The following is a 26942-nucleotide window of genomic DNA, read 5'->3' as shown; positions in this document are numbered from 1 at the left end:
TTGTGCGGTAGTTTGAGCATTCTTTGGCATTGCCTTTCTTTGGGATTGGAATGAAAACTGACCTTTTCCAGTCCTGTGGCCACTGCTGAGTTTTCCAAATTTGCTGGCATATTGAATGCAGCACTTTCACAGCATCATCTTTCAGGATTTGGAATACTCAACTGAAATTCCATCACCTCCACTAGCTTTGTTCGTAGTAATGCTTTCTAAGGCCCTCTTGATTTCACATTCCAGGATGTCTGGCTCTAGGTGAGTGATCATACCATCGTGATTATCTGGGTCGTGAAGATCTTTTTTGTACAGTTCTTCTGTGTATTCTTGCCACCTCTTCTTAATATCTTCTGCTTCTGTTAGGTCCATACCATTTCTGTCCTTTATCGAGCCCATCTTTGCATGAAATGTTCCCTTGGTATCTCTAATTTTCTTGAAGAGATCTCTAGTCTTTCCCATTCTGTTGTTTTCCTCTATTTCTTTGCATTGATTGCTGAGGAAGGCTTTCTTATCTCTTCTTGCTATTCTTTAGAACTCTACATTCAGATGCTTATATCTTTCCTTTTCTCCTTTGCTTTTCGCTTCTCTTCTTTTCACAGCTATTTGTAAGGCCTCCCCAGACAGCCATTTTGCTTTTTTGCATTTCTTTTCCATGGGGATGGTCTTGATCCCTGTCTCCTGTACAATGTCACAAACCTCCGTCCATAGTTCATCAGGCACTCTATCTATCAGATCTAGTCCCTTAAATCTATTTGTCACTTCCACTGTATAATCATAAGGGATTTGATTTAGGTCATACCTGAATGGTCTAGTGGTTTTCCCTACTTTCTTCAATTTAAGTCTGATTTTGCAATAAGGAGCTCATGATCTGAGCCACAGTCAGCTCCTGGTCTTGTTTTTGCAGACTGTATAGAGCTTCTCCATCTTTGGCTGCAAAGAATATAGTCAGTCTGATTTCGGTGTTGACCATCTGGTGATGTCCATGTGTAGAGTCTTCTCTTGTGTTGTTGGAAGAGGGTGTTTGCTATGACCAGTGCGTTCTCTTGGCAAAATTCTGTTAGCCTTTGCCCTGCTTCATTCCGTATTCCAAGGCCAAATTTGCCTGTTACTCCAGGTGTTTCTTGTCTTCCTACTTTTGCATTCTAGTCCCCTATAATGAAAAGGACATTCTTTTTGGGTGTTAGTTCTAAAAGGTCTTGTAGGTCTTCATAGAACCATTCAACTTCAGCTTCTTCAGCGTTACTGCTTGGGGCATAGACTTGGATTACTGTGATATTGAATGGTTTGCCTTGGAAACTAACAGAGATCATTCTGTCGTTTTTGAGATTGCATCCAAGTACTGCATTTCGGACTCTTTTGTTGACCATGATGGCTACTCCATTTCTTCTAAGGGATTCCTGCCTGCAGTAGTAGATATAATGGTCATCTGAGTTAAATTCACCCATTCCAGTCCATTTGAGTTCGCTGATTCCTAGAATGTCGACATTCACTCTTGCCATCTCTTGTTTGACCACTTCCAATTTGCCTTGATTCATGGCCCTGACATTCCAGGTTCCTATGCAATATTGCTCTTTACAGCATCGGACCTTGCTTCTATCATCAGTCACATCCACAGCTGGGTATTGTTTTTGCTTTGGCTCCATTCTTTCTGGAGTTATTTCTCCACTGATCTCCAGTAGCATATTGGGCACCTATCGACCTGGGGAGTTCCTCTTTCATTATCCTATCATTTTGCCTTTTCATACTGTTCATGGGATTCTCATTTTTATATATAGTAGTGTGTAAATGTTAATCCAAAACTCCTAAATTTATCCTTTCCCCCCACATTTCCCTTTGGTGACCATAAGTTTATTTTTAAAGTCTGTTATGTGGTGACCCAAGGATGAAAGAGCAGATGAAACCAAGGAGGGTCTTAGAATGCAGGAACAGAAAAACCTGACCCTTATCGTCCTTCCCTCCCCCGTGCTGTAACTATTATGAAACAGTATAACCCATCTCCCCGCCCACCCCACAGGGAGACGGTATCTGCCCTCCTCTTCCCTGACCCAGTATACATGCCTCCTCTAACCAGCAAATGACCCGCAAGACCCCTATCCCACTCCTTGTACCCGGGGTATAAAAGTGGACTAAGGACCCTGGTTCAATGTTGTTCTCCCTTGAGCTGGCCTGCTGTTCTCAGAGCATCTCCCTCTCATAAACTTAATTTCTGTCTCATTCTGCCTCATGTCTGGAAATTCTTTTCCAACCTGCGCATGGACCACAACATGTTATTCTGTTTCTGTTTTGTAAATAAGTTTATTTTTATCATTTTTAAGATAAAAGATTCCACATACAAGTGATGTCATATGGTATTTGTCTTTGTCTGACTGACTTAGTATAATAATCTCTAGGTGCATCCATGTTGCTGAAAATGACATTATTTCATTTCTACCCTATAAGCTCCAACTGAAGAGATTTTTGCCACCTATTTCTTTGGTAAATCTCAGAGTAAACTCATCTTGAATTTCGTCTTGGTAAATTCATCTAAGAAAATGGATGAATGAATGAATTAGCATATTTATAGATACATAAGTCCTTGGATGGAAGATTTCAGGACTAATAAATTTTGAAATGTGTTACCAGTAATGTGGTCTGAGAACAGAAGAACAACAAAATGTTTTTGAAATTCAAATGTATAGCAGCAGAAAAATGATTGATTTATAAATGACTTTTGAATATACTAATCACAGAGGCAATGATAATGTTGCTTTGTACTGAGTCATTATATGCCTACTGCAGTAAACATTTTAGTTCATAAAATTACAAAGTCTATTTAGAAACTGCCCCCCCCCCTTTTTTTTTTTGCTTTGTCTTGCGGCATGCGGAATCTTAGCTCCCTGACCAGGAATCGAACCTGTGCCTCCTGCCGTTGAAGCACAGAATCTTAACCACTGGACCACCAGGGAAGTCCCAGAAACTGCACTTAAAAAAGAAAAAAAGAAAAACCAGAATGTGGCTCCAGGGAGATGAGGTGTATTGCACTGGGCTGGGTGATCTCGCTTTTTCTTAGAGACAGGAAGAAGCTTTTAGAGGATCCTGTCTAGAGCTTTTAAAGCTTTTAATAGGGGACATTTACTGAAGGGGAACAGGGCAGCTTTTAACAGGCAACATTGTTTACTGAAGGGGGACATGGGGGGAGGGGGTTGGGGGAACCCCATGGGGAGTGGAAAGCTGCTCAGGGCTCCTTCCTCCCCTAATCCCAGACACCCATTCCCTGTTGGCCACTTCAGCTCTGAAGGGAGACTGACTTGGACCCAGTCTGACCCACTCTCAAATTCTGGGGAGGAAGAACCGGATTGAGTCACCTGGGACAGCTGTCCATCTCTCGGGTAGTCGTCATCTGGGTGTGCAGTGACGGCGTAAAGACGTGGTGTTAGGGCGTCTGCCGGCGTGGTGGGGCGTCACGAGAACTGCGGTCCGGGCCAGTACCTCAAGTGCCCATGAAGAGATTCTCCGGTGGTCCTTCTCTGGTGGTGGCTGGGACTCTGTGCTCCCAACGTGGAGAGTCTGGGTTTGATCCTAGGTTGCAGAACAAGATTCCGCATCCCACAATTAAGAACTGGTGCAGCCAAATAAAATAAAAAGTAAAGTAAAATAAAATGAAAAATTAAAAAAATTGGCTATGGCACTGTGGAACCCTTTGATCATATAAGATCTTTTTTTTTTAATTGTAGAAGATGTTTATCAGTTTTCACAATCAATAGCCAGACAAAAAATAAAAATTCATTACAGTTGCAAGCCATAGTGGAAACATGATTAAACTAACAATATAAAATAATTACAAGTGATTCGGGGGCCAAGCAGAGAGATGTGGTGAGTGGAAGTGCATCCAGGCACATGTTTTCATCTGCCCAGTCATTCTGTCTTTTGTGCATTTAATCCTTTTACATTTAAGGTAATTATCAATATGTAGGATCCTATTACCATTTCCTTAAATGTTTTGGTTTATTTTGTGTAGTTTTTTTTTTTTTCCTTCTCTTGTGTTTCCTGCTTAGAGAAGTTCCTTTAGCATTTGTTGTAAAGTTGATTTAGTGGTGCTGAATTCTCCTAACTTTTGCTTGTCTGTAAGATCTTGCCTAGCAGCCAACGATGAAAAAAATGGACAGAGGCCGAGTTGTTCTGGTAAAGGAGATGGTAACCAAAGTCCCACCAAATTGATCTCCTTCTGTTAGTGCTGAGGAGTGAGTTTTGAAAACTGTGGATCTAACTGTATCTCCTGTTTTCATAGAACAGGCTCAGACGGTGAAGAATCTGCCTGCAATGCAGGAGAGCTGGGTTCGATCCCCGAGTGGGGAAGACCCCCTGGAAGAGAGCATGGCAACCCACTCCAGTATTCATGCCTGGAGAATCCCATGGACAGAGGAGCCTGGCGGGTTACAGTCTATGGGGTCACAAGAGCCGGATGCAGCTGAGCACAGAAGCTAGCGCCTCGGAGGTTCACAGCAGCTCAGCGTCAGGGTGTGATGAGCATCAAGAGCCCAGACTCCTGGGGGAACGTTCTTACGAAATTCCACTTGCTCCTTGATCCCAGGTACCAAACACACAACGGCTGGCAAAGTCTCCTATTTTAGTAAAATGCCTCTCTTTGGAAAGAAAGCAATTTGTGGAGTTCTAAGCCAAATTGATTTTGATTTACAGGGTTGAAAAAGAAAAAAAAAAAGAAAGCAACTACAGTTAAGTGAAATGCCAGGAGATTTGTGCCCTGAGCTGGAAGTTTAGTCTGATTAGGTTTCCCTAGGTGTGCTCACCTTGCCTCGTCTTGCTCAGCATCCTTCTCCCTTGAACATGGACGAGGGTCTGATGGCCCAGATAGGCTTGCTCTGGCCACTGACCGCTTTTCCGGTTGCAAATGTGCTTTGGTGCCTCTCGTGGGATAACACCTCCAGATGACGCCGGTGTGTGTGTAGGCAGAAGCTAAATGAAGCAGGAACCTGGTAAGCTTGGTCGCCCCTATCCATGTGGATTATTTTATTTTTTAAAAAGAAGCTCATCTTATTTGTCCTTCGGGAAACACCATTTATATTTTCTCTGTTTATTTATTATTTGGTGGCATCGCAGCATACTGGATCTCTGATCTTCCTATGGCATGTGGAATCTTTAGTTGGAGTATGTGGGATCTCATTCCCTGACCAGGGATTGAAGCCGAGACCCCTGCAGTGGGACTGCAGAGTCTTAGCCACTGGACCACCAGGGAAGTCCCTCCACGGGTTTTTAAGGGTGCACTTGGGGAGATCTCTTGGCCCTGTCCTTGCAAACCATTCTAGGGAAAGGGGTTTGGCTACGAGGCTGGAGGCCGGCCCCCGGTCCTCAGCTGGGCGCCCTTTGAAAGTCCCGCAGCTCCTCTCTCCACAGGGCTCGCGGGGGCTGTCCAGAGGCTCTACCCTGCGCCTCTGCCCTGCGCCTGCTCGCGCAGCCACTTGATGGCACTGTTAGAACTGGAGAAAAGAGGCTTCCTCCCCTGCAACCGTTTTCCCTCATTCTAATCCTCTCCAAACTGTCATTTCCACCCACCTCCTTCCAAACAGAACAGAACAAAATCATTTCATAGCCTGTTCCTGCTGCTCTGCCCCCAACCCAGTCCGCCCTGTCCGTCCCTGGCTGCCTGCAAAGATGAGTAGCCCCACTGCCTCCTTTTCTGCCCTCAGGGTCCCCTCTGTCCATCCTGTTTTTGCATCTTTATCATTCTGTGTATGGTGGCGGGGTGGCCCTCTAGAGTTTCAGGCAATCTAGGGAAGTGGCAAGGGCCATGAAAGACTTATAAGGACCTGGGGGCCTAAAAGAGAAAGCAGAAGTGCCTGCAATCCTTCTGGTCGCATGACTTGTGTTCTAGAAGGAAAAAGAAACTAGGGCTGCATGCACAGAGGCAGCGTGGAGCAGGGTCACTGGAAGAAGGTGCTGGAAGGGGGAACGGGGCGGGGGAAGAATGTGCAGAGTGCAGGAAACGGGCTCTCGGCAGTGGAATCTTGGCGTCAACTTGGCCACTCAAAGGCTTTCTGTTCCTGGCTTCTGAGCTGCCGCTGTGTCAGAACCCCCTCCACTGGGTCAAGGGTAGGCGGGGTGCAGTCCTGAGCGACCCTCGCCCTCGTGCACTGATTTTGACCCTTGCTTCCCAGTTCTGGCTGCCATTTCCTCTTCCTGTGAGATGTGAGTAGGGCGCAGACAGAGAGGACCAAGAGCTGGAGGAGAGAAAACATAGCTGTCCCCACCTCTGCCCACCTATCTCAGGTCCCCCAGGCTGCCAGGCGCTGCTGCCTCAGCTCGCTTCCCCCTCAGGGGAGACGAAAACAACATTTCTTGGGAGGAATTCGCTCTGAGAAAAGCATTTTCCCCTAACAATGACCAGGAAATCCTGTCTTGACTGATATTCTCAAGGTGTGCTGGCCTCTTGGCAGAGTCATTTGAAGGCTTATTCAACCATGCAAACGCCCATGAGACATGGTTCCCAAACTCCATGGAGGCGTGCTGGCCACACCCCTCCCCTTGGCCAACCCTGACCTTGAGCAGGGAGCCCAGCCAGCTTGCCCAGCCTGCCTGCAGGTGGGAGGTCTCTCTGCTGACTCAGGCCCAGACTGGGTCAGGTGCCTGCCTTCAGTCCCATGAGTAATACCCTGCCTGTCCTCTGCAAAGGGCCTTCCCAGGATTAATGAATTAGTCACCCCCCGGGAGAGCGAGGGTGCAGGTTATGGTCATCCTCATTAAGGCGTGCCTCATAAGGCCTGCCTCAGGCCAGTGAGTGTCTGGATGTGGGTCAGGCAGACAGTGGCTCAGGGTGTTCCAGGGAGAGGCTCCTCCAGGGCGCAGGGGAGGCTGGAGCTTCTCACTGGGCAGCCGGGGGCTTCACCCACTGAGGGCCAAGGGGAGGGGACTGGAGAGTCTCAGGTCCATGTGAGAAGATGCAGACAGTTTGATACAGGCTCAGCCACACAGTTCCACAGTCTGCTCTGAACAATTCAGAAACTGACGCCGATGAGCCCCCCATCGTTCTGCCCCTCCAAGCAGGCCGTCCATATATTTATGAAATGCACCTCGGAACATTTTCCTTTCTGTGTCTGCGTGGGGATTTCAAATGACTAAAAGTGATAAAGCGCAGGTCACTATAGGACCTTGCAAAACAAAAGCGTGATGTGAATGCCTAGGAGAGTAGGGGCCCCGTGTCCCTTTGGGGCACGGGGCCCCCAAAGAGGTTTGTCTTCTTTCGGGAGCAGGACACAGGTGAGAGAGTTTTAGGAGGTAAGAATGTGTCCTGATGACAGAGCTAGGACCCAAGCACCTTCTGAAAGCCAGACAGCAGAGCAATCCTTTCGGTCAACCCTGTCTGCAGCTGCTTTTTATAAACTTGGCATAAATACATGCTTGGAAATGCCCGGGCAGTGTATCTGGAAAATATTTTCTACCATTCGAAAACACACACACACACATATACATGCTTAGAAAGGAAAAAAAAAAAACACAACAGAAATTGTGCATATTACAGAGCAGCTTCACTTGTGGTTTTTTCCATTACTTCCTCAGTTCATTTTTCTGCTGCCAATTTTAGAAGGCCATAAGTCATAGTTGTTGTTAAACTTTGTCAGTTAAAATGTAACTCTAAGAACAAGTCATATGATACATTGGAGCCAAATGGCCTTTTCGAAAGCGTGGCGGTGGGAGGTAGGAGAGCCAGTCCTGGTGTCTTGGCGCTTCTCTGCTGGGTGTTAGGTGTCCTGCCCACGAGAAGAGTCCCCCCGTTGCTGGCCTCGGCTCCTGAAGGCCACTGATCCAAGGGAGGGAGGCTTCTCCACATTTATTCTGTGTGACCCAGGAATGGAACATAATCTTGTTTTTTGAAGTGCTTGTGTGTGCTAAGTCACTTCAGTCCTGTCCAACTCTTTGTGACCCTATTGACTGTAGCCCGCCAGGCTCCTCTGTCCATGGGATTCTCCAGGCAAGAGTACTGGAGTGGGTTGCCCTGCCCTCCTCCAGGGGATCTTCTGGACCCGGGGATCGAACCTGCGTCTCTTACGTCTCCTGCATTGGCAGGCGGGTTCTTCACCACTAGCACCACCTGGGGAGTCCTCAGTCTTACACAATAATGAAATTCTCGATTGTTGAGAGAGACTTGTATATGTAACAGGTTTTTTTTTTTTTTAATGTAGACATTTACTTATTTATTTTATTTCTGGCTGCGCTGGGTCTTGTTAACAGTTGCGGCATGCAGGTTCTTCTACCTTCATTGTAGCATGTGGGATTTAGTTCCGTGACCAGGGGTCGAACCTGGGCCTTCTGCATCCGGAGTGTGGAGTCTTAACCACTGGACTACCAGGGAAGTCCCTTCCTTGTGGAGGTTTTATTCTAGTGGGATTGATGGACAGACAGACACGGGCTGACTCACCCCTACAGTGCCTTTTGTACATGAGGCTAGCTACAGCCCTGAAGCAGAGGGACAGACGGCTAAGAGAGCCACCAGGAAAGACGGCTTTATCACAGGCAGAGTGGGATACTCTTGGGTCTGTCGTGTACTGTCCAGAGCCTGCCCGCCTTCCCTGTGGACTGGGCACAATGCCACTGCTCATGGGGTGAAATAACAAATGTGAAAAGCACGTCTGTTGTTGTTGTTAAGTCACTAAGTCGTGTCCGACTCTTTGCGACCCCGTGAACTGTAGAACAACTGACTGGTTCAGAATTGGGAAAGGAGTACGGTAAGGCTATATGTTGTCACCCTGCTTATTTAACTTACATGCAGGGTACATCATGTGAAATGCTGGGCTGGATGAATCACAAGCTGGAATCAAGATTTCCAGGAAAAATATCAATAACTTCAGATATGCAGATGATACCACTCTAATGGCAGAAAACAAAGAGGAACTAAAGAGCCTCTTGATGAGGGCGAATGAGGAGAGTGAAAAAACTGGCCTGAAAGTCAAATTTAAAAACTAAGATCATATCATTTCATGGCAAACAGAAAGGGAAAAAGGAGAAGCAGTGACAGATTTTGTCTTCTTGGGTTCCAGAATCACTGTGGACGGTGACAGGGCTTGGCAGCTCCCATAACCCTCTCCTGGGTCCCTGATTATCACGTCTATTTCCTGCCTTCTCCTTTGAATAAACCGATTGAATCATCCAACCTTCCTTGGGCAAACAGACCCTTTCCAAAACAGCTGGTCTGAATGACATTTGTTGGGACCTGCTCCCCCAGGTCCTTCCGTGGCCCGGCGGTGCCCCGCCGCTGGCCCCTAACGAACAAGGGTGGGGGCCAAGCTCCTCTCTGCGCCCCCTGTGTGCTACGCTCTCTCTACCTGGGGCCACAGCTTCTCGATGCTCTGTCTGCGGAGAAACGTTTCAAAGACTCAGGAAATGAACTCACTTTTTTTCCCCCCTCCCCCTCCTTTTCCAAAACAGTGCCGCCTTCCTGGAAGAAAGCAAACAAAACAAGTGTGACTATTTAAAAAATTATTGGAAAACGCCTTCTTCATGAATGCTCCGGCTCCTCTGGGGCAGATGTGTCACCTTGGGTTCCCTTTGCTGCTCAGCCCCTGGTGCGTGTAGCGGGGAGGGGCCAGGGCAGCCTTGGAGGAGGAGGAGGAGCTGACGGGGCTGGTAAACAGGCCCCTCTAAACAACCACACGCACCTCGCACACTCAGATGTGGAGGTGAGTGCACCTGAGCGTGCTGGCCCATGTCCAGCTGAAACTAGCCCAGGGGTCTGCCTTCCTCCCAAGTGTGGACTGGCTTCTGCCAGGCGTGGGGGGCTGACTATTTTGGGTTTCTAGGTGTTGTTATAAATAACAACAATCATGGGCTGTATGGGGATTGAAGACGAAGCCTTTTCCTTTCGGCCATCTGGGCAGGATGCTTTTCCTTTGATGAGGAAAAAAAAACTTAGCTGTGTTTCAACTGGAAAATTGGCTCCCTTTTGGGGTAACAGCAGACACTGAATGACCCTGTCTTTGCAGGAACGAGAGCAAGCTCTGTCTAGGGCAGGGGGCAGGGCGGGGAAGGCCCTTCAGTTGCTCAGGTCCTGACTTGAGGGGACGCAAGGCCAGGAGAGCCCCCTTGAGGTGTTCAGCAGCGTGGTTCTCTTGGCTCAGGTTTTTCCATTATCAGGCTGTGACAGCCATGCATGACAGACACCCTCCAGAGATATCTCTCTGCTTTCATAACACTGAACGATTTTTTTTTCTGACTCATCTTCAGAAGATCCCCCTCCCCCTCGTCATTTGAAAATAAATATAATTAGTAACAGGCAGACATACTGTATATAGCCAGCCCCTCCTATCCGGGAGAGTTATAATTAAATGTACACGCTGTCTGTTGTTCCCTGTCTGCTAAATGCTTCGCCACCCGCTTTAGGGAAGGAGCAGCCCCCCGGGTGGATGTTGCAGGGAGAGAGAGCGGGTGGGGCTGAGTTCAGTGTCCCGTGGAACGTGAAGGCCGGAGTGCTGGCAGAGTGGCAGGTATGCTCCCTGTCCCTCGCACTGCCTGCCTCTCTGCCTTTCTCCATCGTCAACCTTGAGCGGCTCCAGGAAATGCCTGGTCAGTTCTGGGGACTGTCCCCTCCTGGGAGGCAGAGAGATGGTTGCCAAGCCTGGTTGTCATGGCAACACGGTGGCTGCTGCTCCTGCAGCTGGTGAGGGGCACCTGAGTGCATGCAGGTTGGTGAGATCTGCCCTCCCCGGGCCAGGGGCCAAGACCGTCGCATTCGTCTGTTCCCAGCTCCTGGCCTGCGAGGCCGGCACCCGGGCTGTGGCCCTGAGCTCAGGCAGGTTATCCCCAGGTAACCCTCGACTCTCCTTCCTGACACCAGGGTGGGCTGGGTGCTCGGTGGCCACTGCCCAGGCCCCGGGAGAGGTCATATTCTGCTGAAATCAGTGGGTCAGGTGGCTCTGGGAATGCACACGCACCTCGTGGGTATATTCTGGGACCACAGCACAGCCAGCAGGCTTGGCGACACCGGGCCTGGCGACACAGCGGAGGCGGGCGTCCCTCCTGTCCCTCGGGCAGCTGAGGCGGTCACCGGATGACGAGTTGGCCTGGCCCTCCCTGGCCTGGACTGAATACAGCAGCGTCATCCGAGCCACGGGCACCTTCACCCGGGCTGCTCTCAGAGTGTTTTCCAAGCAAATAGTAGTTTCACAACACCCGTGAGAAGTAGGTGGGGTGACAAAGCATTCTTTGTCCCTGTCTTATAGATGGGGAAATGGCAGGGCTGGCCTGGCCAGCTGGTGAGGCCAAGAAGGGGAGGCGGGTGCCCTCCCCTCCCCTGGGACTCTGGGGCACGAGGTGCCAGGGTCTGCTGGCTCGTGGTCTCAAGCCCAGCTCCTGGGGGTAAGGGGGAGACCCCTCAGAGACAGAGGCCAGGGGTGGAGGCAGTGCAGGGCTTCTTGGGACTGATGGCCTCAGTGTCCAAACCAGGAACTCGGTCACGGCCCTGTGGTCTGAGATGCTGACCCCAGCCGTGGGTGACCCCAGCAAGTGTCAACGCGCTGTACTGAGCCCAGTCTGCTTGAAGTTACTGGACTCTTGGAAGTGGTGATTAAGTACTTTTTGAGCAGCTGTGCTGGTAATATTTCCAGTAATATTTCCAGGGCTATGGTGGTGAATGAGGCAGACGTGGCCCCTGTGGCTTGTGGGGCTTGCAGGAGACAGATAGTCACCACATCAAATGAAGAGGAATATAAAAATGCACGATGTAGGCTGGGGGAGGAGGGCCAACTTTAGGTAGGGGAGCAGAGCATGAGTCTGTAGGAGCTAATCCCAAATGATGGGGAGAAGCTGGACTGGGCCAAGCATGCCAGAGGGAAGGGGCAGTGGTGCAGAGGCCCAGACAGGGGAATGAAGGTGGCCTGTTCAAAGGTTACGGAGAAGGACATTGCAAGAGATGACGTTGGGAGTAAGCAAGCAGTATGTGACCCCGGATTTCTTGGAGAGGCGGTACTGACATACTTTGCTGATGGACTGGATGTGGGGCATGAAGGAGGGAAGAGTTAAGGATGACTTCTGAGTGTTTGCTTGAGTTGGAGAGTAGAGAGGCAGATTGAGATGGGGAGGACTTAGAGCACACGGAGATGGGAAGTGAAGAGGATGGTCTTGGACATGGGTGTTTGATGCTGCCTTCTAGCCGGCTGCAAATGGGGCTTGAGTTTCAGCCTTTCTTATGCTCTCCTTCTGAGATCATGGAGAAGAAAGATGGAAAGTTGGGACTACCCTGGTGGTCCAGTGGTTAAGACTCTGTGCTTCCAATGCAGAGGGCACATTTGATCTCTGCTTGGGGAAATAAGATCCTGCATGACGCATGGCCAAAAAAAAAAAAAAAGTGGCGAGTTCTATGCCAGTTGGGTTTTGAACTCACTGGGGCCTTCCAGGGGAAGCCTCACATCCCATATTTTCCAAAGAGGATTATATTCCTACTTTCTGGGTTCGGGGAGGTCTCTTCTACTGTAGGGGAAGGAGACCAGCCAAGATGGCCATGTGCCATATGGTGAACAGCCTTCTGCAGACCCAGCCTGCTTGTCCCTTCCTGTCCAGCCCATCTTGTCCCTTCCTGTTCAAAGCCAAATTCTTGGTCACTTGTCCTGGGCATCGCAGTGAGACTGATGTCATCGCCTGTGGGTGAGGAAGGCCTGGAGCCTTGTCTCTCATTTGGTTGGTTTAAATGGAATGGTGAGGGTTTAGCCATGTCTTCCGCAAAGAGGCATTTGAAGAGCTGTGAACAGCAATGTCATTGGCCAGAGAGGGACCTGCTGAGAAGCAGGGCTGGGGCCCTCTGTGCCTCTTCAAAGCATGTACCTTAGGAGAACCCGTTCATTCTCTTGTAGCATAAATTGGAAGCTATAAAGAGACTTGATATTGGGCTCACCTACTCTATGTCACTGCAAGGCCAACTTATAGCCAGTAGTGCCATGGAAGCTCCAATTCTGGGTCTCCAGGGAATTATTTTAGAGCAAAGGATTTATTGTGATGTTTACATGTATGGGAATCTCCTGACATCTTATCATAAAGCTTTACAATGTGGCACGGAGTGTATATTTTGGATTTTACCCTGGAAGTTTACTTCTTGGTGTACTAAAAACATTGAAGTGGATTTGGGGATATCAGTTCTCATACCCCAAGAACTCCTTGGGTGAAAAGTCAGAAGTTCGCCTATTAGGATCAGTTTTTCAACCAGACAGAATGACTATCGTTGGTGTTGTGCTCTCCAACTCACAAAGTGCTTTCACGACCATTTCCTCATCCAATTCTCCCCACAATTCATATGCGGATATAGAGGCAGCAGCTCAGAGAGGTTGAGTCATTTGTTTAAAGTCACACAGCAAAGGGAGAGCTGGGAATGAGCCCCAGTCCTCTGGCCTCTACCTGCCCAAGGCCCTGCTGTTGCATCTTTGATGGAAAAGGGCCAGGGTGGTTCTGGCACCTGGACCAACCGTGTGACAGTGAGTTTGGTAAGCCCAGCCTGGGAGGTGTTTGAAATTCCCTGAGCTGGCACCTGGGAACTAGTTCTTCTTTCCAGAAGGCTGTGTTGCAATGTGACCAAGAAGGTTGAGACTGAAAGCCATTACTTCACCCATGTGAGTGAAGGTCATTCATCACCCCAGGAAGTGCACGGAGCTGCAACGTTTAGTGGGGAGGTGAGCTGCTCCTGAATGAAGCCTCGGTGTGGCCTGGCACCCTTCCACATGGTGGGGAGAAGGGGAGCTTCTGGAAGGGAGGATGTGCTAGGCAGCTCGGCCCAGGAGCCCAGAGCCCCCCAGGACCCTGGCCATACCCGAACCAGCCCCTCTTCTGAGAATACTAGGTGGAAGTTGCACCCACAAACAGGAGGGATGCTGGTTCACAGGAGCTGGCTGAGGCCTTTTGCATCCTGTGATGGGCATGCCTGGAAGGTCACCTGGGGAAATCTGAGCGACTGCAAGTTACCCGAGTGTCCTTGCATGGACGACCTCGCTTCCTAGTTGAGCAGGTCACGCTTGCTTTCTTGTCCGAGTCCAGAGTGTCCCACCTGCACTGGCGTCCGTGGAAGTCCTGTACCTCAGAGTTGGGCAGGGGGGGACAGAGTCCCGAACACATTTGTACATGTTCCCGCAGTGAGCGCCTATGTATATTTTGGCCACAGGATCTTAATTCCCTGGCCAGGAATCGAATTCATGACTCCTGCAGTGGAAGCTTGGGGTCCTAACCACTGGACTAGCAAGGGAAGTCCCGGGCATCTGTAACTGATGAAGTAGGGTAGTGCCGGGGCCTTCTGCCTCACACTTGTGACCTGGCTCTCCATCATGGCTCCCTTTTGGCCTCTCCTGATGAGGGCCCAGGGCTGAAATGTCCTTGAAAGTCTCCACTCAGGCCTCAGGTTGGTGTCCCTTCTTCAGAGAGGCTTTCCTGACGTTAACACCCATGCCCCCAACAACCTTGGTGCTTCCCATGGCACATGTCACCACCAGAAACTGGTTTCTCTGTTTGCTTCTCACATCTCTTCTCACCCAAAGGTAAACTCCATCAGAGACGGCACTGTACCTGGTCCGCCTCCTGTCACACCCTCAGCACCTGGCAGAGCCTGGGGCTAGCACACACAGTATCAATACCCCGAATGAATGGATGCAACCGAGTAGCTGACACGAAGGTGGGCTGGAGTGGGGGGGGAGGCGGGTTCATCTGAGCCGATGGCCCGCGAGCTCCCTCGAGGATGCTCTGGGCTCCAGCAGCAGGCAAACTTGGTTCTCCTGGACCCCTGCAACGCTCTCTCTGGGGCTGAGCTGGAGGAGCATCCTAAGAGCATGGTTACTCCCTGATGGATGAGTGGGTTGCACGGAGGAGTAAACCCAGGGACTGGCCAGAGGTCAGGGGTCACTCAGCCTCAGAAACTGCACATGTCAATAGCATTGAGGCACCCAGGAATGTGGTTTTGGTTGATGTAAACTTGCTGCAATGGACCACACCTGCTTCTCAGCCCAGAGACGTGGGAAAGAGAAAGACACGGCTTGTTTTGGTGGTGGCGGAGGAACCGGTAATAGTAGAAGCATGCCCTTCGTCTGACTCAGAGTGGGTACCCTGCCATCGCCTAAGGACCTCAGGGAGGTCGGTCCAGGGCTTCTGGCCCTGCCTCGTCAGCGCTCGGCAAGCCACGTGTTCCAACAAGTACTGGCTTAGGGGATGGAACAGCCTGCCTTTTGTCCAAATTTTTCCTTTGAACTTAAGATGTACAAAACACCTTTTGAAGAAGAACATAACGAGATTGGGACGGGAAGACTGCCTCATTTGGACACTCATGTCCTCAGCTCTGCCCAGAGGGCTTCTGTCATCTGCTCCTCTGGCGCCTGCATCACACCCAGTCTTTGGGCTCCCAGGCTGGTCAGCGTGGGAGGCACGCTGAATGTGATTGCCTGGGAGGCAATCACATTCCCCGAATCTTCTTTTCCTCTCCCCGCCCCCAGTTATTCTGCTAAGAGGATGTGGCAATTGAAGAGTGAGCTTCTGGAGTCGGAAGCCTGCCTGCAGACCCTGTGTTTATCCCCAAAACTCTTGAGGCAGAGAAAGCAGGACAGGTGAGAAGCACAGCTAGACAGTGACTCGCGGAAAGTCTAAGTTTCACTCCAGGGGATTCTCCTGGTGCCAGGGAACATGCTCAGCCCTCTCCCCTCCAGTCTTTTCTCTTGCTGAAGAGCTGCTGGTGGGAGGTATGACCTTTTCTCAGGCAGTGGGAGGGCCTGCTTTGCTCGTCAGGACCACAGCCTTTATCCCTCACAGCGCCCCTGTGTGGCAGATGCTGTAATTGCCTTGCAATTCATCCTGGAGTGTGACCCCAGGGTGCTGGGACCTGAGACTGAATAGAGCCTGCACCATGCTATGCAGAGAGGGGCATTTGACAGATGGGGCCAAAATGTGGACCCGACACCCACCCACTCACACACCTTATACCTTCTGTAGGAATCCTGTTCTCAGCAAGTGGTGGTTTAAAAGCCCATAGCCATGGCGATCCACTTTGGATTCAAGCTACATCCCGAGGCTTTTGTAAATCTCCCCTTGGTCAAATGAGCAGTTTGATGCCTTGGTTCTTTAAAATGCTGGAAATGTTTATTTCTTCTTGCCTCTTGTTCTTTCAAGCTTGAAATTTCTCTGCACATCAAAGTCTTCAAAATGCCCTCAAACTAGTCTCCAAAGGCATTTTCACTTGGCTCTGGGTGATAGCAGATGTTCTTCCTTTGGGAGGTTGAAGCTTGTGTTCTGTTCTCCAGTTCGGTGATGTTTAGAAGACCAGATACCGAGACAGACAGCCTTTTTCTCAGATGAGCAGAAATTTGTGTTATGTTTTCATAGATTTTGATTATTCTAAGTAGGGGTAGCTGAAGTCTACGTGGTGTTTGATGTGCAGTGGTTTTACCTGCTGCGATCTATGTTTTTATGGTTTTACAGCATCTTAGTACAATACCTCCAGAGAAGGCAATGGCACCCCACTCCAGTACTCTTGCCTGGAAAATCCCATGGATGGAGGAGCCTGGTAGGCTGCAGTCCATGGGGTCACTAAGAGTCGGACACGACTGAGCGACTTCACTTTCACTTTTCACTTTCATGCATTGGTGGAGGAAATGGCAACCCACTCCAGTGTTCTTGCCTGGAAAATCCCAGGGACGGGGGAGCCTGGTGGGCTGCCGTCTATGGGGTCACACAGAGTCGGGCACGACTGAAGCGACTTAGCAGCAGCAGCAGAAGCAGCACAATACATCAGTGTTGCCATATCCAAGAGGATTTTTTTCCACCATCACATTTGGTATATCATGAATGTATGTGCATATCCTATGGACAGATCTGACCATATTTCACTCAGAATTCATTTATCTTTCTAAAGATTCTCTTGCCTAGTCATTAAAAAATGCAATCTAATTACCTAGGTAACTTTTTCATTAAGCCCGTTAAAAAATGTATTATATTTATTTGGCTTGCCCGGGTCTTAGTTATGGCACATGGCATCTTCGATCTTCGTTACAGCATGCCGAATCATTAGTTGTGGCATGCGGGATCTAGTTCCCTGATCAGGGATCGAACCCAGGCCCCCTGCATTGGGAGCGTGAAGTCTTAGCCACTGGACCACCAGGCAAGTGCCAAGCCCGTTTGTGTGTTTGTTTGAATAGAGGAGAACAACAACATTATAGTTCTTGATCTCTTGTCCCTCTTTGTCCCAGCTTACCAAATGATATCTGTCCTCACACGTCTGTCTGTCTCTTGCTCTCTCCAGGAACTGGAAATAAACTGTCCTTTCCTATTCCTGGCCACCCATCTGCATGTCTGCCTGCATCCTGGCCCCACAGCCCACCCCTCACTCCCTGAAGCTCTCTTGCATCCTAGGGAAGTCAATTCTGTTACCCTGCAGAATTCTGATTTTCCTGCTCTTTATCCTTAGCTTTCACTCATTCAGGACTTGGCTATACTCTTGCTTTCACTTCCTCATGACTCCTTATGAACCCACAGAAAACACGCTTGCTAAGGCCGTTCATCTGCACTCTTTCACATTCACATTTCCAGGCGCACAGGGGCACCTTGAGGGAATGGTCCCACAGACGTCTCAAGCTCAAGACGGTCAGGAATGAATGTGCCATCCTCCTCTCCAAGTCTGCTTAGCTCCTGGTATTTCCCATGTCAGCTGGGGATGCAGACTCATCCAGGTGCTCAAGACAGAACACCTGGGTTTCATCCTCACTCCGCCTCATCTCCCCTGTTCTAGTCTTTTGGTTGAGTTTACTTTCTGACTCCTGTCTCCTGGGTCAGTCTGCCCTTCAGCAGCTTGGCAGCCCCACTGGGCCCACATCTCCCTTGCCTGGACTATGACAATAGCTGATCTGTTAGTCTCTTTGCTTCTCCTTTGAAACTCTCTCCAGACTCAGTAGAGTAACCATTGATGGTGGGAATATGGCCATGCCCTCCTGGTCTTTTTCCCATATGTTTTACCACAGGATATTGAATATAGTTCCCCGTGCTATATCATAGGACCTGTTTGTTTATCCATCCTACATATGATAGATTGTATCTACTAATCCTAAACTTCCAATCCAGCCTTCCCCCACCTCCCTTCCCACTCAGCAACCTCAAGTCTCTTCTCTGTCAGGGAGTCTGTTTCTGTTTCATAGATAAATTCATTTATTTCATATTTTAGAGTCCACATATAAGTGACGTCATATGGTATCGGTCTTTTCTTTTTAAAAACGTTATTATGTATTTATTTATTTGGCTGGGCTGTGTCTTAGTTGTGGCTTGCAGGATTGCGGCATGCCAGATCTAATTTCCTGACCAGGGATTGAACCCAGGACCCCTGCATTGCGAGTGTGGAATCTTAACTGTTGGACCACCAGGGAAGTGCCTGTCTTTCTCTTTCTGAGTTATATTACTTAATACAATAATCTTTAGGTTCATCCATGTTGCTGCAAATGGCATTGCTTCATTCTTTTTTATGGTGGGGTGATATTCCATTGTGTGTGTGTATTTATGTCCTTCCATGACTGCTGATTAGTTGTGGGTCACATACAAGCTCTTAGCCTGGCATGCAAACGTGGACCCTGTTTATATTTTTGGCCTCATTTCCTGATACTGTGTGCTCTAGAAGTACTGAGCAACTTGTAATCACCAGCATCTGCATGCTGGTCATGCCCACTGGGGCTTCCCAGGTGGCTCAATGGTAAAGAAGCCACCAGCCAATGCAGGAGATGTGGGTTCGATCCCTGGATCAGGAAGACCCCCTATAGAAGGAAATAGCAACCCACTCCAGTATTCTTGCCTGGAAAATCCCATTGACAGAGGAGCCTGGCAGGCTACAGAGTCCATAGGCTCACAAAAGAGTTGGACACAACTGAGCGACTAAACAACAGCAACATGCCCATGGCCTTAATAAGTATGATTCTCTTTGCCAGGGATAACTCTTAATTTCTCAGTTTCCTGGCAAACTCCTATTCATCCTGCAAGATCCTCACTCAGGATCACCACCGCTTCCTCCTAAGACAGCTTCCTCCCTAAGGCAGGATCAGTCACCCTCCTGTGAACCGCGAGGAGACTGCTCTCATTCTCCCTGTGACTCTGGTGTCGTTTATCTTATCTGACTTCCTGCTGCCACTCACATCTGTGGGACTGTAACTGTTCTGAGAGCAGGACCTGTTTTGCTACAACCCAGTTTCTAGCACAACATACAGCATGTTAGAATCTCAATAAACGTGTCACTCTGAGACTGCAAATATTCTTGTTGTCGTTCAGTTGCTCAGTCGTGTCTCTTTGTGACCCCACGGACTGTAGCACACCAGGCTTCCCTGTCCTCCACGATCTCCCAGAATTTGCTCAAACTCATGTCCATTGAGTCGGTGATGCCATCCAACCATCTCACCCTATGCCTCCCTCTTCTACTGCCTTCAATCTTTCCCAGCATCAGGGTTTTTTTCCAACGAGTCGGCTCTTCACATTAGGTGGCCAAAGTATTGAAACTTCAGCTTCCATATCAGTCCTTCCAATGACTACTCCGGATTGATTTCCTTTAGGATGGACTGGCTTGGTCTCCTTGCTGTCCAAGGGAATCTTAAGTCTTCTCCATAACCACAGTTTGAAGGCCTCAATTCTTTAGTGCTCAGCCTTTTTTATTGTCCCTCTCTCACATCTGTACATGACTACCATAGCTTTGACTATATGGACCTTTGTCACAAAGCAATGCAGACCTTTGTTGGCAAATATTCTAGGAAAGTGCAAAGAAAAGTCCTTGGTCCTGGCCCTTAGGCCTCTTCACAGCTAATACAGTTCAAAGAGGAACACCTGGCAGGGCCCCAAGAGACATCACAGAACTCGTCTCCCCCTGTCTGGGGTGGCCGACTGCTCTCACATTGCCTTTTTTGGTCAGAAGACTTGAGCCTGATTTGGCTTTGTCATTTACTGATGCTGAAACTCTCCGAGCTTCAATTTGCTAAAGGAGACAAGGATTTGCTAGGATAACGCAGCCCAGAGCCTTCTGTGAACCTGGGGGCTGCTACAGAGTTCTCTTCCTGCCATCAGGCATCTGGGCTTGCATCTCGTCTACGAGCACGAGGGGCATGTGTTCCCCGAGCCTGTGTCCAACGCTGTTTATAAAGGTCGATGCGCTGGCAGGGACGTGGCTTAGCTGACAGTGGCCTAGTACATTAGCAGCTGTGTTCCTTTATAGGGCGACGGCTGGGGAAGGTATCATAACAGTGCTGTTTGGGGTCACCTAAGGTTGGACAATGTGATGGAGCCACAGAGTCGAGGTTGTGGAGTGGCTCTGTTTTGACTCAGCACGTTTATCAGCACCTCCTGGTGGGGATTTGGTGGGAGCCGGTGGGAACGGGGGATGGGACATGGGCATGAGTGGGAGGGGAGGTAGGGATTGAGAGGGGGCTGGCAGGTGCAGCGTCACACGAGGGGAGCCCGTGATGGTCACGGCCATCAGCCGTGGGCACAAGCCCCCTCTGAGCTGCCACGGCACCCCAGGTGCGGCTCAGATGGCCCCCCGGGCAGCATGTAACACACACACCCATCAGTGAGGGGACTTGAGCCCCGCACTGCGGTTGGCCTTCATTGTACCGGTCCTGAGTGACACCTGCATAGACTAGACCTTGGCGCCAGTGTGTAATTCCTGGCATTAGTTAACCAGGTGGGGCGTTGCTGACACTTTCCGAGTCCTCCTTTTTTGCCCTAGGAAGATCCCTAGATTCTAGTCGTACAAGATGCCACATGTTTTGTGCCGGATTCCTCAGCAGATATCTGCCTCTCCCTGCACTGTTCAGGTGGCCACAGGCAGCGGCCCCCTTCTGCTGACTGTCCTCACCTAGTGGGGTTTCTCTGGTGGCCACAGCCTCCTCCCATGACTGGCTATCTTTTTACGAGCTAGACTTTGTTTTTCTGCCCATTCCTACACACCTTCACCCACTCATTTCTGCTCCAGTGCTACCGTGTGCGTGTGTGAGTAACTCAGTCGTGTCCAAATCTTTGCGATCTGACCCCATGGACTGTAGCCCACCAGGCTCCTCTGTCCATGGGATTTCCTAGGCAAGAATACTGGAGTGGGTTGCCATTTCCTCCTCCAGGGGATCTTCCCAACCCAGGGATGGAACCCGAGTCTCCTGCATTGGCAGGTGGATTCTTTACCCCAAGCCACCTGGGAAGCACCCTGCCCCAGTGCTACTGAACATCCTCTAAGCCAGCTGCCCCACTCAGCCCAGGTATAGAAACAGGATAGGCTCAGTTCTGCTCTCCAGAGCTTGTGAGAACCAACGCCAGAGAGTGAACTAGGTGCTCTGAGATCAGATCCTGGACCCTCGGCAGGGTTATCAGCACAGAGTTGCTCAGCATCTTTTGGGGATAAAATACAGTGGCATCTATAAACACAAAATACATGCTACTTATGTATGCACATGTGTGATCAGTTTGTCTGACTCTTTGTGATCCTGTGGACTGTAGCCCACCAGGCTCCTCTGCCTATGGAGTTTTCCAGGCAACAGTACTGGAGTCGGTTGTCATTCCCTTCTCCAGGGGATCTTCCTGACCCATCGATCAGACCCATGTCTCCCGCATTGGCAGGCGGATTCTTTACTATTGAACCACCTGGGAGTAAGAACTATGTCTGAACATAGTTAGCATCATCAAGAATCTTCCAGAACAGGTGTTTTCTAGATATGAAACTCTTGGTGCCCTTATTATAATAAATCACTCAGTGACAATCCACACGTATGAAGGGCTTCCCATGTGGCACTACTGGTAAAGAACCCCTCCGCTAATGTAGGAGACTTAAGAGACACGGGTTCAATCCCTGGGTTGGGAAGATCCCCTGGAGGAGCGCATGGCAATCCATCCCAGTGTTCTTGCCTGAAGAATCCCATAGACAGAGAAACCTGGCAGGCTACAGTCCATAGGGTTGCAAAGAGTCGGATACGACTGAAGTGACTTAGCACGCATGTCCACACACATGTGAATACAGACATAATTAGCTTTGAGAGGGTTAAAACACAGCACAGAGAAGGATTTTTGGAGATGGACCATGTTTGCAAGCAGAACTTTCTTTCAAAACCCTCTTGGGCAGCAGTCTGACACAGGAATCCAGGGATAAAGGTGAAGCTCAGAATGGGAACCTACACCAGGTGCGTCTCTCACAATGCACCTCACCTGGGTAAACACACATTTGCATATCAATGCATGGATTACGATGCTTCCTTTTCTCAGAACTAGTCAGTGCTCTGTTACACACAGAGGCGGACAAACAGGCAGTGATCTTTCAAATTCCTTGCAATATGAGAGTAGAGGACTCAGGTCTTCAGAGCCCCAGAGGCCTGAACCATTTAGTGATTTCTTTACACTCTCCCTGAATGCAAGTGATGCTGTTTGGTAACCGATCCTTCCTTCAGAAGTGGGCCTGGCCTGTACTGTGCTGTGCAAAGTCGCTTAGTGTCCGACTCTTTGCGACGCTATGGACCGCAGCCCACCAGGCTTCTCTGTCCATGGGATTCTCCAGGCAAGAATATGGGAGGGGGTTGCCATGCCCTTCTGCAAGGACTCTTCGCCCAAGGATCGAACCCTTACGTGTCCTGCATTGGCAGGAGGGTTCTTTACCACTAGCGCCATCTGGGAGGCCCTGACCTGCACTGCTGCGGCTGCTGCTAAGTCGCTTCAGTCGTGTCCGACTCTGTGCGATCCCATAGACGGCAGCCCACCAGGCCCCACTGTCCCTGGGATTCTCCAGGCAAGAACACTGGAGTGGGTTGCCATTTCCTCCTCCAATGCATGAAAGTGAAAAGTGAAAGTGAAGTCGCTCAGTCGTGTCCGACTCTTCGTGACCCCATGGACTGCAGCCTACCAGGCTCCTCCGTCCATGGGATTTTCCAGGCAAGAGTACTGGAGTGGGGTGCCATTGCCTTCTCCAATACTCAGTACTAGCCGGCCAAAAATTGAAATTCCACTGGAAGCCAGTCATTACAGGAAGCCTGGAACTTGCAGAGGAAGACAGGTGGCTTTGATGGTTATTGATTAGTTCACTAGGTACGGATGGAAGTTTTCAAAGAGACCGAATGAAATACCAGGTCCTGAGCTTGGGCCTCATGTTGCTGCTGCCACGAGGAACAGGTGGGAAGGCTCCGGAGTGTCAGATGTGTCAAGTACAGGTGAACAGTAACTGGATCACCGCAGGGGCCTGAGGCGGCGGGGTACCGCCTGTGATCCATCAAGGGAAGCGGTATCCTGGGGGCAAAGCCAAGTCCCTCCCACCTGTCAGCTGTGGGACTCATAGGTTAACCTGAGCCTGTTCCCACAGGACTGACATTGACTGGTTCCAGTCGATGGAAGTTGATGCAAATCAGTGCCATTTCCTCTGCAGCGATAATTAACCCGCCGCAACCTTGTAGGAGCAGGTAGTTTGGGGAGAATGGTGAGGAGATGTTGGAGGCAGATTAGCATTTTTCAGCTCTCATGGTGATTTGTGCTGAATTTCAGTGTGCGGGCACGCGGTTCCAACTCATTACCATAAAAGAACCTCATAAATTCAATTGCTAGGCAGGGAAAATCGACTGTTTAGACAGAGGGCCTGGGATGCTAGTCTGCTCTGAGGGCCTGTGGGAGGCCTGGTCCCCACCTGAGTGTCCTCAATTTCCTGATCTGACCTCTAGAATTCGTCCAGCCCAGGGACCTACGATCCTACTCATTGTAACCAGTGAGGGGCCTGCCTGGGGCCCGAGGAAGCATCTAGCCTGCCTGCCTGAGCAGTCGCCAACAGACGACACGTGATCTTCATTTCCAGTCACTTGGAAGACAGCACTGCCTCCTTGGGCCCTCTGCGCATGAGTAGCTGCCCCGTGATTAAGGGTGGTGGGCTTATTTTGGGGGGATCAAGTGGCCCAGTGAAACTGATTACTTGCAGGGGGTGGGGCTCTCTGTTTTGGTCATTTTGATCCCAGCATTTAGCACAAGGCACTCAAGACCCAAGAACCATTCGTGGAAAGAGGGAAGAAAGACCAGAGGGAAGAACATTTCCCTGGAAATCCTTCCTTATGTTGGAACCAAATCCTACCGCCGTCAGCTCAAGTCACGTTCTCTGTAGCTTACTCTTTTTTCCATCGAGCATTTAGACACATCTTTAATTGGTTCTTAACACTTCTCAAGAATACCAATGAGAGACATCAAGTCTGTTATCCGCATTTCATTGATCAGGCGGGCAGGCACAGAGCAGAGGCAGCTGCTCTGCCATCCCCCGTGGCAGTGGGGTCTGGATGGGAGCTCGGTTTACCCATGTGCCCTTCCAAGGAGGGTGTGCTTGGAAGGGGTCAGTTAGGCCAAACCTGAGGGCCCACTGTCCCTGGTCAGGCTTCTAGAAATCTAGCACTGACTCTGGTTTCCAGAATGGTGAGCGTGCCTTTCCTTTTGGGGGTCCTCTGGCTGTGAGTGTGATGAGCATACATCAAGGTGTCTAAAGACACAAAAACAGATGCTATGTGTCATTATTATCTTTTAGTTACTTTGAGGTTGAGTTTCATAGGAAAAGAGTGTTGTTTCATTTGCATTTAAGACTATGTTTAACCGTGGAACGAAAGGCTGGCTTTCCTTTACAGGAATTTCAAGTGGTAGAGGTCAGCTGGTCCTATGGACTGCATGTGTGTGTCTCCCAAAATTCATATATTTAAATTAACCTCCAGTGAGATGGTATTAGTGGGCGGGACCTTTGGGAGGTAATCAGGTCAAGAGGGTAGAGCCCTCTTAAACCAGAGACCCTGGAAGCTCCCTCAGCCCTTCTGCCCTGTGGAGACACCTTGAGAAGGTGCTGTTTGTGAGCCAGGAAGCAGGCCTTCATCAGACACTGATCCTGCTGGTGCCCTGATCTTGGACTTCCAACCTCTTCTGCTGTGAGAAATTAATGTTGGTTGTGTATAAACCACATAGCTTATGGTAATTTTGTTATAGTAGCCCAAATGGAGTAAGATACAGCCCTCGGAAACTGATGCAATGTTTCTAAGAGATGTAGATTTAAACAAATACTCACAGAGGCCATTAACGTGTGTGTGTGTGCACGTGTGTGGCGGTGGCATCTCTGTGTGTCAACGGAAGACATACTTTGTCATCCTCTATGTAGTCTGGGAAAGGAATTTGATAAAATACAGAAGAACTTCAAGGGCATTCCCTGGTGGTTCAGTGCTTAGGACTCTGGGCTTCCACAGCAGGGGACACAGTTGGATCCCTGGTCAGGGAAATAAGATCCTTCATGCTGTGAGGCATGGCCAAAAAAATAAACACATCAATATTTTAAAAAGAGAGAGAGAAAAAAAGAACTTTATACTCTTGTTTCTGTTTTTTGCCTCAGAATGCTTGAAGACCTTCCCAGCTGTTCTGTGTTTGGATCTGGCTCTCAGGCCTGAACACAAAGGGTGCAGAGGGTGGCTGGAACCAGTCCTGGGTTTCTCTGAGCCCCTCAAAGAATATTCTGAGTACATAAGAAACCATCTGTATACTACCTGCAGCAGGAGCTGTGCTGCTGAAGAACAGTAGCATGAATTAAGAAGGAAAATTCTGAGCTTAAAGTTAACCCCACTCTCTACCAGCATATACAGTTAACAAATATTTGACAGGAAAGCCAAGAACACCCAATGAAGAAAGGATGATGTTGAGAATAGTGGATAAACACATGTAGAAAAATGAAACTGGACCTCTATCTTATACCATTTACAAAAATTAACTCAAAATGGATCAAAAAGACTTAAATGTAAGACCCAATACTCCTAGAACAAAACAGAAAAGAAGCTCCTTGAACTTGGCATTAGCAAAGATTTTTTGGATGTGATACCAAAAGCACAAAAAACAAAGCAAAAATCAACAGATGGGACCACATCAGACTTAAAAGCCTCTGTACAGAAACAGAAAAAAAATCAACAAAATGAAAAGGCAACCTATAGGATGGGAGAAATACTTGCAAACCATGTATCTGATAAGAGGTTAATATACAAAATAACAAAAACCCCAAACAATTTGATTTTTAAAAAATAGGCAGAGGAAATAAATAGACATTTTTTTCCCAAAGAAAATATCCAAATGGCCAATGGGTACCTGAAAAGATGCTCAGCATCACTAATCCTCAGGGAAATGCAAATCAAAGCCAAAATGAGGTGTTAGAATGGCTTTCATTAAGAAGACGAGACAAGTGTTGGTGAGGAGATGGAAAAAAGGGAACCCCTGTATGTTGGTAAAATGTAAATTGCTATAGCCACAACTGAAAACAATACAGAAGTTCCTCAAAAAATCAAAAATAGAACTGCCATATGACCCAGCAAATTCATTTCTGGGTATGTGCCCAAGGGAAATGAAATGAAAACAGGATGGTGAAGAGTGACATGCACTCCCATGGGTGTTGCCGCATTATTCACAAAAGCTAAGATACAGAAACAACTGAAGCATTCGCCAGTAGCTGAATGCATAAGAAGATGTGCTGTATATATACAGTGGAATATTATTCAGCCACGAGAAAGGACATCCTGCCATTTGGAACAACGTGGATGGACCTTGAGGACATTAGGCTAAATGAGTCAGACAGAGAGAGACAAATACCATGTATCACTTATATGTGGAACCTATTGTGAAAAAGCCAAACTTGCACAAATAGTGAGGAAAACAGTGGTTTCCATGGGTTAGGGTATGGGGGAGTATGAGCATTATTTAAGGATATGAGCTTGCAACTAGTAGATAAATGAGCTTTGGAGGTCTAATACACAGTATAGTGAATATATATAGCAATATTGTATTCATCAAATTTGCTAAGAGACTATATCTTAATTATTCCTACCACAAAAAGCAATGATAAGGGCTTCCCTGGGGGTCTAGTGTTTAAGGTTCTGTGCTTCCGATACGGGGGCAGGCACAAGGGCATCAGAGTGCGGGGCTCAGTAGTTACGGCATGCAGCTTTAGTTGTTCGGAGGCATGTGGGATCTTA

At 48.9% G+C, this 26942-nt stretch overlaps 1 long non-coding RNA gene and 1 other non-coding gene across 3 annotated transcripts; both read right to left on the bottom strand.

Annotated features, from left to right (window-relative positions):
- Positions 1-818: 818 nt before the first annotated feature.
- On the bottom strand, positions 819-26498 carry LOC132344121 (uncharacterized). 2 transcript variants are annotated; one of them, XR_009493236.1, is made up of 3 exons: positions 26062-26498; positions 4779-4944; positions 819-3589 (listed from the first exon to the last, which is right to left on the bottom strand). It is a non-coding gene; the product is annotated as an uncharacterized lncRNA (long non-coding RNA). The 2 variants fall into 2 exon arrangements; XR_009493235.1 differs by lacking the exon at positions 26062-26498 and adding an exon at positions 10911-18059.
- Positions 10442-10509, bottom strand: MIR2402 (microRNA mir-2402). The gene has a single exon (NR_031306.1). It is a non-coding gene; the product is annotated as a microRNA mir-2402 (primary transcript).
- Positions 26499-26942: the final 444 nt, after the last annotated feature.

The sequence above is a fragment of the Bos taurus genome, chromosome 28 (genome assembly GCF_002263795.3).
Source record: "Bos taurus isolate L1 Dominette 01449 registration number 42190680 breed Hereford chromosome 28, ARS-UCD2.0, whole genome shotgun sequence".
Taxonomy (NCBI): domain Eukaryota; kingdom Metazoa; phylum Chordata; class Mammalia; order Artiodactyla; family Bovidae; genus Bos; species Bos taurus.
The sequence above is the reverse complement of the archived record's forward strand: the minus strand, read 5'-3'. Positions and strand labels throughout refer to the sequence as shown.